This window comes from Colobus angolensis, unplaced genomic scaffold (assembly GCF_000951035.1).
Source record: "Colobus angolensis palliatus isolate OR3802 unplaced genomic scaffold, Cang.pa_1.0 Scaffold61, whole genome shotgun sequence".
Classification (NCBI taxonomy): Eukaryota; Metazoa; Chordata; class Mammalia; order Primates; family Cercopithecidae; genus Colobus; species Colobus angolensis.
Genome location: NW_012119710.1, coordinates 316,839 through 333,011, shown reverse-complemented (window position 1 = coordinate 333,011; position 16,173 = coordinate 316,839).

Below are 16,173 nucleotides of genomic sequence, written 5' to 3'. Positions count from 1 at the left end.
GTGGCTGGCTGCGGTGGCTCGTTCCTGTAATCCCAGCACTTTGGGAGGCCTAGGCAGGCAGATCACTGAGGTCAGGAGTTCGAGACAAGCATGGCCAACATGGTAAAACCCTGTCTCTACTAATAATACAAAAATTAGCCAGGCATGGTGGTGGGCACCCGTTGTCCCAGCTACTCGGGAGGCTGAGGCTGGAGAATCACTTGAACCCGGGAGGCAGAGGTTGCAGTGAGTTGAGATTGGGCCACTGCCCTCCAGCCTGGGCTATAGAGTGACTCTGTCTCAAAAAAAAAAAAAAAAAAAAGATATTTTTAAAAGTATGGGTAATTTTTACATTTTAAAACTAAAAATGTAGTTCTTATTCACTGAAGAAAATTTGAACCCCAAAGAAAAGTACAAAGAAGGAAATAAAAATTACCTACTATCCTATGCTCAGAGACAACAACTTCTGTTAACACTCCAGTATGTTTGCTGAAAGAAGTGAAAATGCTCTTCCTGTTTCTTTGTTTTTTCTTTGAGACACAGTCTTACTCTGTTACCCAGGTTGGAGTAGTTTTTCCTATTTATACATAAAAATATAAATCCTAACTTATAGAAAACATTTAAAATTTTTATTGGGGTATATCATGTTGTAACTTATTTTTCACTTAAGTCAGAAACTTTTTCCTATATTGTTAAATATTTTTAAAATGTTTTTTCCTTTTATTGATATATCATAATTTACATATTGATGGTGTACATTAATTTACATATTGATGGTGTACATGTGTTTGTTACATGCAAAGAATGTGTAATGATCAAGTTAGAGTAATTGAGTTATCCATCACTTCGAGTGTTTATCATTTTTATACGTTGGTATCATTTCAAGACCTCTCTTCTAGTTACTTTGAAATATACATAATATGGTTGCTAAGTATAGTCACCCTAGTCTGTTATTAAATATTAGAACTTATTTCTTCTGTCCAACTATATGTTTGCTCCCATAACCAACTACTCTTCTCTCCCTCCTCCCACCCCCACACCATTCCCAGTCTCTGGCATTTTTCGTTCTATTCTTTATCTCTATTAGACCTCTATTAGATCAAGTTTTTTAACTCCCACATATGAGTGAGAACATGTGGTATTTGTCTTTCTGTGCCTGCCTTATTTCACTTAACATAATGATCTCCAGTTCCATCCGTATTGCTGCAAGTGATATGATTTCATTCTATTTTTAATGCCTGAATAGTATTCACTTGTGTATATGTACCACATTTAAAAAAATCCATTCATTCATTGATGGACACTTAGGTCAATCCCATATCTTTGCTATTGTAATAGTGCTGCAATAAATATACAAGTGCTAGTGTTTCTTTGATATACTGATTTCTTTTCTTTTGTATAGATACCCAGTAGTGGGATTGCTGGGTCATATGGTAGTTCTAATTTTAGTTTTTTGAGAACTCATACCGTTTTTCATAGGGGTTATAATAATTTACATTCCCACCAACAGTGCATAAGAAGTCCCTTTTCTTCACATCGTTGCGAGCATTTGTTTTTTTGCCTTTTTAATAGTGGCTATTATAACTGAGGTGAGATGATAGCTCATTATGGTTTTGACTTTCATTTCTCAAATGATGTTGAACTTTTTCATAGACCTGTTGTCCATTTGTATGTCTTCTTTTGGGAAATGTCTATTCATGCCCTTTGCCTACTTCTTTATGGAATTGTGTGTTTTTTTTAACTGTTGAGATGGTTGAATTCCTTGTATATTCTGGATATTAGTCTCCTGTTGGATGAGTAATTTGTAAATACTTTCTCCCATTCAAAAGGTTGTCTCTTCACTCTGATGGTTGTCTGTTTGGCTGTGTAGAAGCTTTTTAGTTTAATATAGTCCAATTTGTCTATTTTTGTTGCCTTTTAAGGTCTTAGCTATAAAATCTCTACCTAGACCATGTCTTGAGGAGTTTTTAAAATATTTTCTTCCATTCGTTTTATAGGTTTGGGTTTTAGGTTTAAGTCCTTAATCCATCTTGAGTTGACTTTTGTGTATAGTGAAAGATAGGGATCAAGTTTCATTCTGCTGCCTATGGTTAGCCAGCTTTTTCAGCACCACTTATGGAAAAGGGCGTCCTTTCCCCAGTGACTGTTATTGGCAGCTTTGTTGAAGATGAGTTCGCTGCAAATATGTGGATTCGTTTTTGGCTTCTGTATTCTGTTCTGTCGGTCTGTCTGTCTGTTTGTATACCAATATCATGCTGTTTCGGTTATTGAAGCCTTGTAATACATTCTGGGGTCAGGTAGCGTGATGCCTGCAGCTTCATTCTTTTTGCTAAGGATTGCTTTGGCTATTCAGGCTTTTTTTTGGTTCCATATGAATTTTAGGATTTGTAAAATATTTCTGTGAGAAATGATGTTGCCATTTTGATAGGGACTGCATTGAATCTGTAGGTTGCTTTGGTCAATATGGTCATTTTAACAATATTAATCCTCCCCTTCCATGAGCATGGGATGTTTTCCCACTTGTTTGTATTGTTTTCAATTCCCTTCATCAGAGTCTTGTGGTTTTTCTAGTAGAGATCTTTCATCTCCTTGGTTAAATATATTCCTAGGTATTTTTTTTTTTTTGTTAGCTATTGTAAATGGGATTGCCTTCTTGATTTTTTTGTCTTTTCATTACTGGTGTCTAAAATGCTTATGATTTTTGTATGTTCATTTTGTATACTGCAAATTTATTGAATTTATCACTTCTAAAAGTTTTCTGGTGAAGTCTTTTATATTTTTCTAGATAGAAGATCATGTCATTTACAAAAAGGAACAATTTTTTTTTTTTTTTGAGACAGAGTCTTGCTCTGTCACCCAGGCTGGAGTGCAGTGGCACCACTTCGGCTCACTGCAAGCTCTGCCTCCCGGGTTTACACCATTCTCCTGCCTCAGCCTCCTGAGTAGCTGGGACTACAGGCGCCCACCACCATGCCTGGCTAATTTTTTGTATTCTTAGTGGAGAGGGGGTTTCACCATGTTAGCCAGGTTGGTCTCTATCTCCTGACCTTGTGATCCACCAGCATCGGCCTCCCAAAGTGCTGGGATTACAGGTGTGAGCCACTGCACCCGGCCAAAAGGGAACAATTTGACTCCCTCTATTCCAATTTGATGCCTTTTATTTCTTTTTCTTGCCTGATTGCTCTGGTTAGGATTTCCAGTACTATGTGAAATATGAGTGGTCAAAGTAGGCATCCTTGTCTTGTTCCAGTTCTTATGGAAAAGGCTTTCAACAAATTCCCATTAAGTATGTTAGCTGTGGGTTTGTCATATATGTCCTTTACTATTTTAAGGTATGGTACTTCTATGCCTAGTTTGCTTAGAGTTTTTATCATGAAGAGGTGTTGAATTTTGTCAAATGCTTTTCTGCATTTATTGAGATTATCATGTGTTTTTTGTCCTTTATTTTGTTGATGCAATGAGTTATGTTTATTGATTTGTGTATTTTGAACCATCCTTGCAACCATTATATAAATCCCTCTTGATCATGGGATATGATCTTTTTGACATGTTGGATTTCATTTCCTAGTATTTTGCTGAGGATTTTTGCATTTATATTCATCAGGGATATTGGGGCTGGTAGTGTTCTTTTTGTGTGTGTGTGTGTGTTCTCATCTGGGTTTTGATATCAGGTTAGTGCTGGCTCCATAGAATGAGTTAGGGAGCATTCCATCTTTAATTTTTTGGAATAGTTAAAAAAGAATTGGTACTAGTTCTTTTTTGTACATTTGGTAGTTTTATGCAGTGAACCCATCCACTCCTGGGATTTTCTTTGTGGGGAGACTTTTTATTACTTATTCCATCTTGCTGCTGGTTATTGGTCTGTTCAGGTTTTCTCTTTATTCCTGATTAAATCTTGGTAGGTTGTATGTTTTTAGGAATTTATCCATTTCCCTTAGATTTTCCACTTTGTTAGTGTACAGTTGTTCATAAGACTCTGATTTTTTTTTTTTTACTTATGTGATATCTCCTTTTTTACAACAAAAAGGAGTTGTAATGTCTCCTTCTTCATTTCTTATTTGTTTTTTTTTCTTGGTTAGTCTAGTTAGTGGGGTTTATCAATTTTATGATCTTTTAGAAGAATCAGCTTTAAATTTTATTGTTCCTTTGTACTGTTTTTTAGTCTCTATTTACTTCTGCTCTGATCCTTGTTATTTCTTTCCTTCTACTAATTTTGGATTTGGTTTCTTCTTGCTTTTCTAGTTCTTTATGGTGCATTATCATTCGATGGTTTATTTGAAATCTTTCTTTTTTTTATATATATAGGTGTTTATTGCTATAAACTTCTTGCTTAGCATGGCTTTTGCTATGTCCCACAGATTTGGTATGTTGTATTCCCATTTTAATTTGTTTCAAGAAATTTCTTGATTTTCATCTTAATTTCTTCATTGACCCAATGATCATTCAGGAGCATATTGTTTAATTTCTATGTATATGTATAGTTTCCAAAGTTCCTCTTGGTATTCATTTCTGGTTTTACTATATTGTAGGTTGAGAATATACTTGATATCATTTTGATTTTTAAAAATTTGTTGAGACTTGTTTTGTGGCATAATATATAGTCACTCCTAGAGAAAGTTTTATGTGTTCATGAGAAGAATGTATATTCCGCAGTTGTTGGATAAAAGGTCCTGCACATGTCTGCCTGTTAGGTTCATTTGGTCTAAAGTCCAGTTTAAGTCCAATATTTTTCCCTGTCTAAATGGTCTATGTAATGCTGAGAATGAGGCATTGAGGTCTCTCACTATTATTGTATTGCTATCTCTTTCTTTAGATCTACTAATATTTTCTTTATGAATCTGAGCACTCCAGTGTTGGGTGCATATATATTTATAATTGTTATAGCCTCTTGCTAGATTCATCCCTTTATCATTGAATAATGACCTTCTTTATTTCTTTCTATGCTGTTTTTGACTTAAAGTTTTTTAAAATCTGATATAAGTATAGCTACCGCTGCTCATTTTTGGTTTCCATTTGCATGGAATATCTTTTTTCATCCCTCTACTTTCAGTCTATATGTGTCTTTATAGGTAATGTGTATTTCTTACAGGCAGCATATGGTTGGATTATGTTTTATCCATGTAGCCAGTCTATGTTGATCTCAGCTGAGCTGGTTGCTCACTTCTTTCTCCTTCTGTGCCTCAGGTTTCCTGTAACTTCTCTGTTGGACTCTGGTGTTCTCTCCTGGATGTCCTATTAGAGGTGTGATTATCTATTCATAATTTTGGTTCTTCATTCTGGAGAGGGTGAGTGTCCAATGTCTCTAGTCAGCCATCTTGAACCAGAATCCTCTAAATATAGTTTTCACATAGCTACAATGAATGCCATTTCATTATAACTTATTTAATCATTCAACTGTTATTAAGCATTTAGGTTGTTCTGTTTTTCACTATCATCAACAATGCTTGATGGGCATCTTTGCACATACTTCTTGGATTACATCTCCGATTGTTTCTTTATGATATATCACTATAGGTGGAATTACTTAAGAGAAGAGATAAGCTCATTCTTCAAGGCTTTTGGATCATGGTGCCAAATTGCTCTTTAGAAAGATTACTACTTTCCTGTCCCATTAAAGGGTTGTTCCAAGAAGACTTTTTATTTTATTTTATAAATCTTAAGTAAAGGCTTTCTTTCTCTTTGAGTTTTGATTTACAGACTTAATATTTCTGGGCAACTTCTCTATGCATGTCTATTTACTGTTTCTAGAGACGATGCCAAGATGGCGGCCAAAACACTAGCATCTCTTTCTGAGTAGCCTCCTGTGACTAGCACTTTTGACTGCATGTGATGGCCACTTTCCTATGTGGCAGAACCTGCCTCTTATCGCATATGCCAGTTCTTCATTTTTCTAATCTCTCTTATCAAGGCTTGGGCATATGATTTACCCTGGCCAATGAAACCAGAAGATAATTCAGGACTCTTAAGGGAAAAGATTTTTAATCCCAATCAAGAGGTAACCTCCTATTTCTCCCAACCTTTGAATGTAGTTGTATGGGAATACAATTTTAGGAGCTGTGGAAGCCATATTGTGACTGTAGAGGGAAGACCAAGAGTCAAGACTAATGATGGGAAGACAAATTGTTGGTGCACAGAATGATTCCCCCAAATGTGGCACTTTGATGTACTGAGTGCTTTGAGAATTGAAAGGCCTCAGAAATAAGCCATAGAACTAAGGCCTCTCTCCTATCTTCTACTCTCTTCCTATCTCTCTGATTCTCTTTCCCAAAGGAGCACTGGGAGGGACTCTTTCTAGAATTTTCTTATCTAAGAAAGCGTCTTTCCAAATGAACACAATTGTTCTTACTTCCTCCATAGGAATGTCATCAAATAACCAAGAAAGATCAATCGCTGGAGGAAAGAAGAGATTAGGAGTTGTCACTGCATCCAGACAGACTTTTCATCTGTTCTGTGGGTAGCTCTGAGAGACTACCAAAAAGAGCCAGTCACTGGGAGAGTGTTTTGGAAGGAGGAGCTATTTGTAAGTCGTTTAACTTCCTTATGCCTCAGTCTCCTTATTTGTAAAATCAGGATAATAATAGTACCTGATTTAAAGGTAGTATTATGAGGATTAAATGAATTCATAATGTAAAGTTAGATAAAAAAATTAGACAATTGCCTCGAACATGGTAAACCTTTTCTAAGTGTCAGCTATTGCTGTTGTAGTGGTAATGGTGCAGGATTTTTCTCTGTCACTTTTTCAACTGGGGACCTGTGGCTGGTGATGCCCCTGCCTGAGCCTCACTCAGGCATGCTACCTGCTTGCAGGAAGTGGCCTGACCATTCAGCCTGCCTGGGCTACACCTGGCTTGCCCACTGGCTCAGCCCCAGTCTGCCTGTGTTATAGCTCATACCTGCATTCAGCAGTTCTCAAGTTCTTGTCCTGCATCCAAGAAGAATAAGGATATGCTGGTGATTGAAGGGTGAGGAGGGCGGAGAAGAATTTTACTGAGTGATGGAACTGAAGTCTGGTGGTTTCTTCCCCCAGTGTGGCTGGGTCCTGGGATTTAATGGGCACAGGATGGGTGAGGGGTAGGCCGTAGGTACTATTGGAAAAGGCAACATTCGATTGGTTAAAAAGCATTATTCAGAAAGAACCAACTGGGAAAGGGTGGGCAAACAGGAATAGAAGTTCTCACTCCAGACTGCATTTTTCATCCAGAACCAGCAGCCTTGTCTTTCAGGCTTCAGGCTGTTTTTGGCTTGAAGGTGGAGTTTCACTGGGGATCTGCTCCTATCTGCCTAGGCATTTGTCTGCCCCCTCCTGCTATCAGTAGTGGTGGTGGTAAGGAGTTCTATGATTCCCAAGGACTTGTACTTTCACTTTATGATGACCTCTGCCTCCAGCTCCTGTGTGTGGTGGCACGAGCTGTCTCTAGTTCTCCCTGTGTCAACCTGTGTCTTGATACACAGCCACTTCTCTAGTTTCTACTGAAACAAATATATATTTTTTAAACCACAAGCAAAGAAACAAATGAACAACAAATAAAAGCATATTAAGAAATAATATAAACAGTTCCATTCTTGCTAAACATTCATAAATGCTTAAGCTCTACTGGAGACTTGAAAAGATCACAAGAAAGGGATATATTAGCATGCACACATCCATCATCTTGTTTTCTCCTTCTCTTTCTTTCCTCTATCTCCTTCTCTGGAGCAGGATATTTTCTTTCCTCATCTTATGCCTAGAAACTTAGTTTCTTTCTTGTTACTTGAATATGTCATAAAAACTTGCTCTTTGCACCAAGAGCCTGTCAGTGACACTGCACTGTTACTAAGAAATAAAGTCTTGTTATGTTAGGTTGTGTTATGTTGCAGTAATGAACATCTCCTAAATCTGGGTAGCTCAAAACAAGATTTATTTCTTGCTCATTCAAAGTTTCTTGTGGGATTGGTGACGTTTCAGGGCAGACTTCCTGCATGTGGTGGCTCAGGGTTGCAAGCTATCTGTGTGTACTGTCAAAATCACCGCAGTGGGGTAAGAGTGAGGTGGAGAGTTGGGCACTGGCAATTCAATACTTCCACCTGGAAGTGACAGGTTACTTCCTCTCATATTTCATTGGCCAGAGAAAGCTACACAACTACTTCTAACTTCAAGTGGCAGGAAAGTACATGCCTTCCTTGTGCCCCAAAGGAGAGGGAAACAAGATATTGGCAAGCAGTGTTAATGTCTGGTGAAAAAATGATCCGGACTTCATTCCATTGACACACAATGAGGTGCTAACAGAACCAGGATGAGAATCTAGAACTCTGGCTCTGTAATCTGGGAGCCTTCCCACTGGAGGTGGTGGTGATCAGGAAAACTAGACACCTATCAAGAGCTTGAGGTCTGAAGCAAGGCTAAAGTCAACACTGTCCAGACTACAGCTCAAGTTAGCAAGTGCAGAAACTTCCACTTCATTTGCACAAATGTAATTTTATTTCAAAACCCGGCATAATTATTTTGGGCTCCTTTTTTGGGGGGACATTTCATCTGCATTGAATTGAATATTCTTAGAGTGCATTAAAATATACCATGTAAAACCAAAAGCTTATTAAGTCTTCACTGCAAGAGAATCAACACAACAACTGAAGCTCTTGTGAAAACTATTATCACCAAAGGACTTTTAGACAAATAGTTGAGTAAATGCAATCAATCAGATTGGGTCTGGCATGTGGTTGGGGTTCAGTAAATATCTGCTGAATGAGTGAAAGAATGAACCCTATTTTCCAGGCCTTTTACACTTATTCAACCAAAAAATACTAAATGCCCACATGGTATATGGTTACCTTGATGGCTCCCAAGGAATCACACCTCCCAGTCTATGCACCCTGCGTAATGATCCTCCACGTGAACCCTAGGCTTGCTCAGGTGACTTGGTTTGGTCGATGGAACATCAACAAGCATGAAGCAATTAGAAACTTGATGAGCATTTGTCTCCTGGGGTTTGTCTTCTTGTAAAGCTGCACGGGGAAACCCAGGTGAAAGACCACTGGGAGAGAGAGGCTCAGCTGCCCCAGCTTCCTTGGCAAAGCCCACCTCCTGGCTCACCCTACAGCTGAATGCAGTTGCCTGAGGGCCCAGGAGAAACCAGCAGCAGGACAGCCCAGCCAAACCAAAGAATTGTGAGATATAACAAATCGTTGTTGTAGGCTGGAGGTCAGCAAACTTTCCATAAAGGGCCAGGCAATAAATATTTTGGGCTTCAATTTTTGTTGCTACTGAAATGGGAGAGTATCCTAATTCCCCTAGCAGGATGTGCGACAGGGGTGTGACTCGCCTGTTTGGTTGCCCCACAGCTCAGATCCCTAAGAGAAGCCTGCAGGTGGGCAGGTGCAGAGGCCAGGGCTAGTGCTTTGAGCTCTTGGCCCCCTGGTAGTGTGTAGGGGTGGGTGCCCGCAACCCAACCCCGTGTTACAAAGCTCTTTTAGCTTTGCCGTCTGCAGACAGCTTTGAGTATTAATCAGCTCAATGGACCCTCTCTGCCTTACCGCAAAGGCAGAGGGCCAGTGTGACAGCCTTTTGTATCCCGAGCTCTTGCCCAGTGTCCTGAAAGAAGTGGATCACATGCGGGCTTGAAGCATGAGTGCAAGGCTTTTTTGAGTGGCGGAGGTGGCTCTCAGCGAGACAGATGGGGAGCCGGAAGACGGAGAGGTAAGGTAGATAATCTTCCCCTGGAGTTCAGCCACCCAGTTCTCCGACTTCCCTGGTCAAACTCCCCTCACTATCCAGACATCCTTGTCTTCTCTCTTCCTCTGCCATGTGGCTCTGCTGGTCTCTGCTGCTCCTGTCAACATTCAGCTGCTGTGTGTGTGTGCCCGGTAAGGTCTCAGGTTTATATGGGCACAGGATGGGGGTGTGGCGGGTCAGGGTGGTCTTGGAAAATGCAACATTCAAGTGAGAAAACAGGAGTGCCTGTTCTCACTTAGGCCCATGGGCACAGGCCGAGGGAGGATCTCTCACCAGGGATCTTGCCCTTCTCTACCCAGCACTTCCCTGCCACCTCACCCCACACCGTATGGCAACTACTAAACTCTGCCATTGTTTTGCCGTTATAGCATGAATACAGTCATAGATGACACATAAACAAGGGGGCATGGCTGCTTCGTTTTCAAAAACAGTGGCGAGCTGAATTTGGTCCACAGGCTGTAGTTATTGACCCTATTTTAGGCCTCTAAGTTTTGGGAAAGTTTATTTTGCTGCAATAGATAATGGAAATAACCTGCCATATTCTTCTAATTATTCAAGGTATCCCCATTTCTGAGAACATTCCACAGCTATGACTTCATCCATGTTGACTCGCTGGTGTGAAATGCCCTCGTTTCTGAGGCCTGGCCCTAGGAAAATTGAAAAGTCAGCAGCCTGTGTTTTTAGCCTCCCTGTTGAAAGATTCTAAGAGAACCAAAAAGAAGTGGTTGTTTAAGTGCTTCTTTCACTAGGAGGAGAAGGTGCCAGTTCTTAAGTTCCAAATGAGTGATGGGGACTTTTTCCTGCCCCAGAACCCTACGGCTCCATGAAGTCTGAACAGGATGACTTAAAATTGCATAAGAGGCAGTTGGAGGGAAGTCTCTTAGCCTGATCATCTTGTTATACCATTAGAAAAATTCAATTGTCACGGTAAAATGATGGCTTCTGACCTATCCGTTTACATGTTGCCCAGAAGTCTCAGATTTCCTAGAATTTCTACTAGAATTCCAAGAACTCTAAGTAATGGTCTTTAAAAATCAGAGTTATTGTATAATGAAGGGTTAATCATCAAGGAAATAGTACCCCACCTCCTTGTTACTTCAAATTGGCCTCATATCTGGTGGATAAGAGTACCGATTCCAGAGTCCAGCTGCCTTAGAAGAAAATCCTGCCTCCCATCCATTTAATGACTACATGACCTTGGGCAAATAATTCAATACTCTAATTCCAAGTTTTCATGTATAAAGTGGTGATAGTAATAGTATTTATCTTTAGGATTTTTGTAACAATGGAATGATATAATTTTCATGTATTTATCACCGTTCCTGGCACATACTAAGTACTCAATACATTGTGGCTGTTACAATTATTAACTCGCTGTCAGTCAACTCAATAGAGTTTCCAAATTCCTTAGATTTGATCATTTTAATCATTTCCTGAAGTGTTCTCACCTCTATAGCTCATTGATTTGTGTGAAACATTTTGGGAATAAGTAGCACAGTATTACTCCTATTCCCCCAGTTGTATTTATTCTTGCTCAATGAAGCTGGCAGGAGACAAGCATTATTGTTCCATATCCTTGGTTTAAGGGGGGGGAAGAAAGAGGCAGGGACTTAGCAGAGTGTAACAAAGAACTAATATTTAATTGTTGCAGGGCAATTCCTTAAGAGGCAAACTCTGAGAAGATCTGAAGGAAGTTGATTGGAGAGTGTTCTCTGGACCAACATCTGTTGGGAGGTAAAGGAAGCAGGAATGGGCAGAGGGAGAAGCTGGGTGTCATTTAGTTGAAACAAAGGCCTCAGTCATCCCTTTGCAGCCCTGAGGCTGGAAAGACCCTGTGGAGTTGACCTAAATGAGGCAATTGAATTGGGCCTTTAAACCCACCAACTGATGAGTCTTTGGTTGTTGGCCACAACTGGTAAGGACAAGGCTACTGTCTTCAGCTGGGAACAATGTCCAGAGGGCGACTCAGCTGTCAAAACTCTGCCGATAGTTTTAGGGGGATCTGGGTGACCTCCCACAGCATTAACAACATACAGCTTCTACTAAGTGCCACAAATTGTGGTAAGAACTTTCACACACATCATTTCATTCACACCTCACATTTCACAACAAAATTGTGAAATAGCCAATGAAGAGAGCTGTAATGTTTTTAGTGCCTTCTGTATGTCAGGTGGTTTACAACCCTTAGTTCATATAATTTTCCTAACAACTTGTCAAGGTTGGAATTATTTACTGCCTTTTATATGGTAAAGATAAACTTAGGCACGTTAAAATTTTAACAACTTTATTTAAACAAACATTGATTCGTGAATTAGGCAGCACCAAACTGCAAGTGGCTCAGGACTCCGCTGAAGGGACACAAGGGGAAAACTTCTGTTCTGCATATGCAGAAGCCAGGCAAAGAAAATATTGGGTTGAAATGCAACAGTAGTTTTAAGATCCCTAGTTAGAGGTCAGTTGTTGGTTTCTGAGTGGCAGAGCCCCTAGTTAGGAGTTAGTTGTCAGTTTCTGATTGGTAAAGCTTAAGTTTTGTTTTCCTAGGATCTGACCAATTCAGGCTGAGTTGGGCTTTGGCTTGTTTACAGAAAAACTCAGAGTGCTGAGGCTGGCATGGTGGCTCACGCCTGTAATCCCAGCACTTTGGGAGGCTGAGGCGGGCGGATCATGAGGTCAGGAGTTCGAGACCATCCTGGCTAACACAGTGAAACCCCGTCTCTACCAAAAATACAAAAAATTAGCTGGTGTGGCGGCGGGCGCCTGTAGTCCCAGCTACTCGGGAGGCTGAGGCAGGAGAATGGCGGGAACCCGGGAGGCGGAGCTTGCAGTGAGCCGAGATTGTGCCACTGTACTCCAGCCTGGGCAATAGAGTGAGACACCATCTCAAAAAACAAACAAACAAAACTCAGAGTGCTAGAGTTGCCTTGGTGTCATTGCTTCCCAATTAATTATTTGACAGATAGAAGAGAAATTGGCAGTTCAGAAAAGCCAAGTTGTGACTCAGGATCCGAACCCAGCTCTGTCGACATCAAAGTTAGTGCTGTTCCCACTGGGCAGTACAGACTCATGTTCTAGATTAGGAACTTGAGGTTTAGGGAGGTTAAATGAATTTCCCAAAAATCAGAGCTGGTGGAGAGCTGAGTTGGGGCTTGAACTCAGATCTGTTAATGGGATGCTGTTTCCCAGGCACCATGCTGCTTTGCAGGATTGAGAAAGTTGTGCCCTGGCAAAGATGAAAAAGACCATGATACGGTGGGAAAACAAAAGGCAGCTAAGATGAAGCTTAACTTCTCTGAACTCTGTGAACTGTCCCTAACACTACGAGGGCATCAGGACATTTCCTGACAGCTGCAGTGTATCAGCTTTGTGTGTTTCACTAGGGATGGCCAAGAAGGATTTCAAAATCTGCCTCTCAGTTTAGCCTCCCCTACTCCCTCGCACCGCTCCTAGCCCCTTCTACTCCTGTATCAGCTTCTAGAGACTAGACACGACTTTGAGTTGGGGGCTAGAAAATCTTACTCGGGAAGATTAAGTGAAAAATTAAGTCAGGTTCCTTTGGTTGTGCTATTTGCGGCGCGTAGGGCCACTAGATGGCGCTCACCGCCTATTATTTTCCTGCCTGTGGAGTCTCTCTGGCCTTAGCCTCAAGCAATTTCTCTTTCTCTTTCTCTTCTCTCCTTCCTGTGAGCCTGTGTAAATTAATAATAATAATCAACCTTTATCAAGCACATAGAAAGACTCAGAGTCTAAATGGATTGTATCTTTTTTTTTTTCTTTCTTGAGACGGAGTCTCACTCTGTTGCCCAGGCTGGAGTGCAGTAGCACGATCTTGGCTCACTGCAACCTCTACCTCCCAGGTTCAGGTGATCCTCCCACCTTGGCCTCCTGAGTAGCTAGGATTACGGGCATGTGCCACTATCCCTGGCTAATTCTTTTTGTATTTTTAATAGAGATGAGGTTTCACCATGTTGGCTAGGCTGGTCTTGAACTCCTAACCTCAAGTGATCTGCCCACCTGGGTCTCCCAAAATGCTAGGATTACAGGTGTGAGCCACTGCGCCTGGCCCGGACTATGTCATTTAACCCTTCTATCGAGCTCTGAGGTAGGTGATGTTAGGCAACATTTATCAATTACTTATTATTACCAAACACTGCTCTAACTCTTTAAATTTTCACAACCACACCACTTTCCATGGGTAGGTGCGATTGTCATCATCAACATCCTTCAGTTTACAAAGGAGTGCTCTGTGACCTAGAAAGGCTGAGTAACTTATCCAAGACTACACAGTCAGTGAGCTGCAAAGCCAAGATTTGAAACCTGGGCAACTGGGCTCCAGAGAATAACCCTACTGCCAGGTTCTGGGAGTTACTTCATAGGTATCAACTCTTTTAATCTTCATAGTAACCCTGTAAGGTGGAGGTAATTATCGTCACACCCATTTCATGGGTGGCGAAGCTGAGGTTTAAGGAGGTTAGGTAACTCGTCCCAAATAATACAACTAATTAGATCTGGGGCTGAGATTTGAACCTAGGCAGCTGGACTTCTGAGGTTACTTTTTAAACCACTGGGGTGGATGTTCTGGGTTGAATAATATCCTCTCCCAATTTGTGTCCTTCCTAGAACCTCTGAATATGAACTTGTTTGGAACAGGGGTTATTGCAGAGGTAACCGGCTAAATTGGGATTACACTTTAATCCAGCACGACTGGTACCCTTAAAAGAGGAGAAGCGACACCCAGACACACGGGGAAGATGTCCATGTGGAGATGGTGGCAGACATTGGAGGGAAGTATCTACAAGCCAAGGAATGCCAAAAATTGGCTGCAAACACCAGGAGTTAGGACAAGATGAGGAAGGATCCTTCCCAGAGCCTGCAGAGAGAGCCTGGACTTGCCGACCTGCTTTCAGACTTCCAGCCTGCAGAACTGCAATAAGTCTCTGTTGTTTTAAGCTACCCAGTTTGTGGTACTTTGTGGCAGCAGCCCAAGAAAACTAAGACAGTGGGACACACATTCTAAGATGGAGAAGGAAGTGACAATTCTTTTTTTTCTTTTTTTTTTTTTTTGTTGAGACGGAGTTTTGCTCTTGTCACCTACGCTGGAGTGCAATGGTGCAATCTTGGCTCGCTGCAGCCTCCACTTCCCAGGTTCAAGCAATTCTCTTGCCTCAGCCTCCTGAGTAGCTGGAATTACAGGCACACACCACTGTGCCGCATAATTTTGTTTTTTGGTATTTTTAGTGGAGATGGGGTTTCACCATGTTGTCCAGGCTGGTCTTGAACTCCTGACCTCAGGTGATTTGCCTACCTTGGCCTCCCAAAGTACTGGGTTTACAGGTGTGAACCACTGCTCCTGGCCAGAATTGACAATTCTTTAACTTGCTGGTCAGCATGGAGTAGCACAGACTTTGGAGTTGCTCTGAAAACTCAGGTTAAGGTTATGTTTTAGGGATGATGAGGGAACGTGCAAGGGAATAGAAGCGGGAGCTCCACTCCGCACTTGAGGGATTGACCCAGTCCCACACAATCAGATGGCGGAGGGCTGATCAGGTCTGCGCCTCCTCTTAGGTTTATGGTTTAGGCTTTGGAGGCAAATGTTAATAGACCCGGGTTTACATTCAGGCTCCTACCTACTACCTGGGTGAGCTTAAACAAATTCCTCAAATTCCTAAACCTCAGTTTCTTCCTCTGAAAAAGTGGTGGTAATAATAGTTTTTCATTTGAGAATGGTTGCAACGTTTAAATGAGGCAATACAAATAATGCCCCTAGATGCACACATGAAGCCCTCAGTGAATTATAACTGTTATTTTTCTCCTGGGAAGTGGCAAAGCGACTGAAGGAAGGAACGGCATCAGGCCTGGATGGTTTATGCTCCCGGGTTGAACTCCATAAGGTTGAATGTATGACCTCCAGGGTCCTGCGCAGTTCTACAATCTCCCCGCATCTTGCTTCTCTTCGAGGTGGACTCAATGAAATCTTTTACTATAGCCTTTTCTTTCCTAATCCAGTAGGTGGCGATAAGCCTCCGTCATTTTTCTTTTTGAAGCTTTTACTCTTCGGCCCTGGTTTTGGCTGTGTTGTGGGACGAGGCCATTGGGAGTGATTGCAACAATTCAGACCAAGGAGACTCTTTTGGGAAGCATTAAGCAACCCCCAGGGCACAAACAGGTGTTCATCCTCACCCCAGAGGGACCTCCCAAGAGCTCTTCTGACAATGTTTATCCCTGGGGTGGCCAACTCAGACACAAAATTTATGCTTATAATAAAAGGCCTCTGATTTTGTTCCCAGAACAAGGATACATCATCTTGCTAAATCCCAGAGGGAGCACAGCCCTACTGGCTAGGAGGTGAACCCCATCTCCGTGGTAAATCTCATGCCGTTTTCGGAGGCAGCTACATGCCCCTGTAAATTTTGAGCCCACAGCGTGGACATCATCTGGGACTTCTTAGAAATGTAAAATGTCAGGTTCCACCCCAGACCTGTTGAATC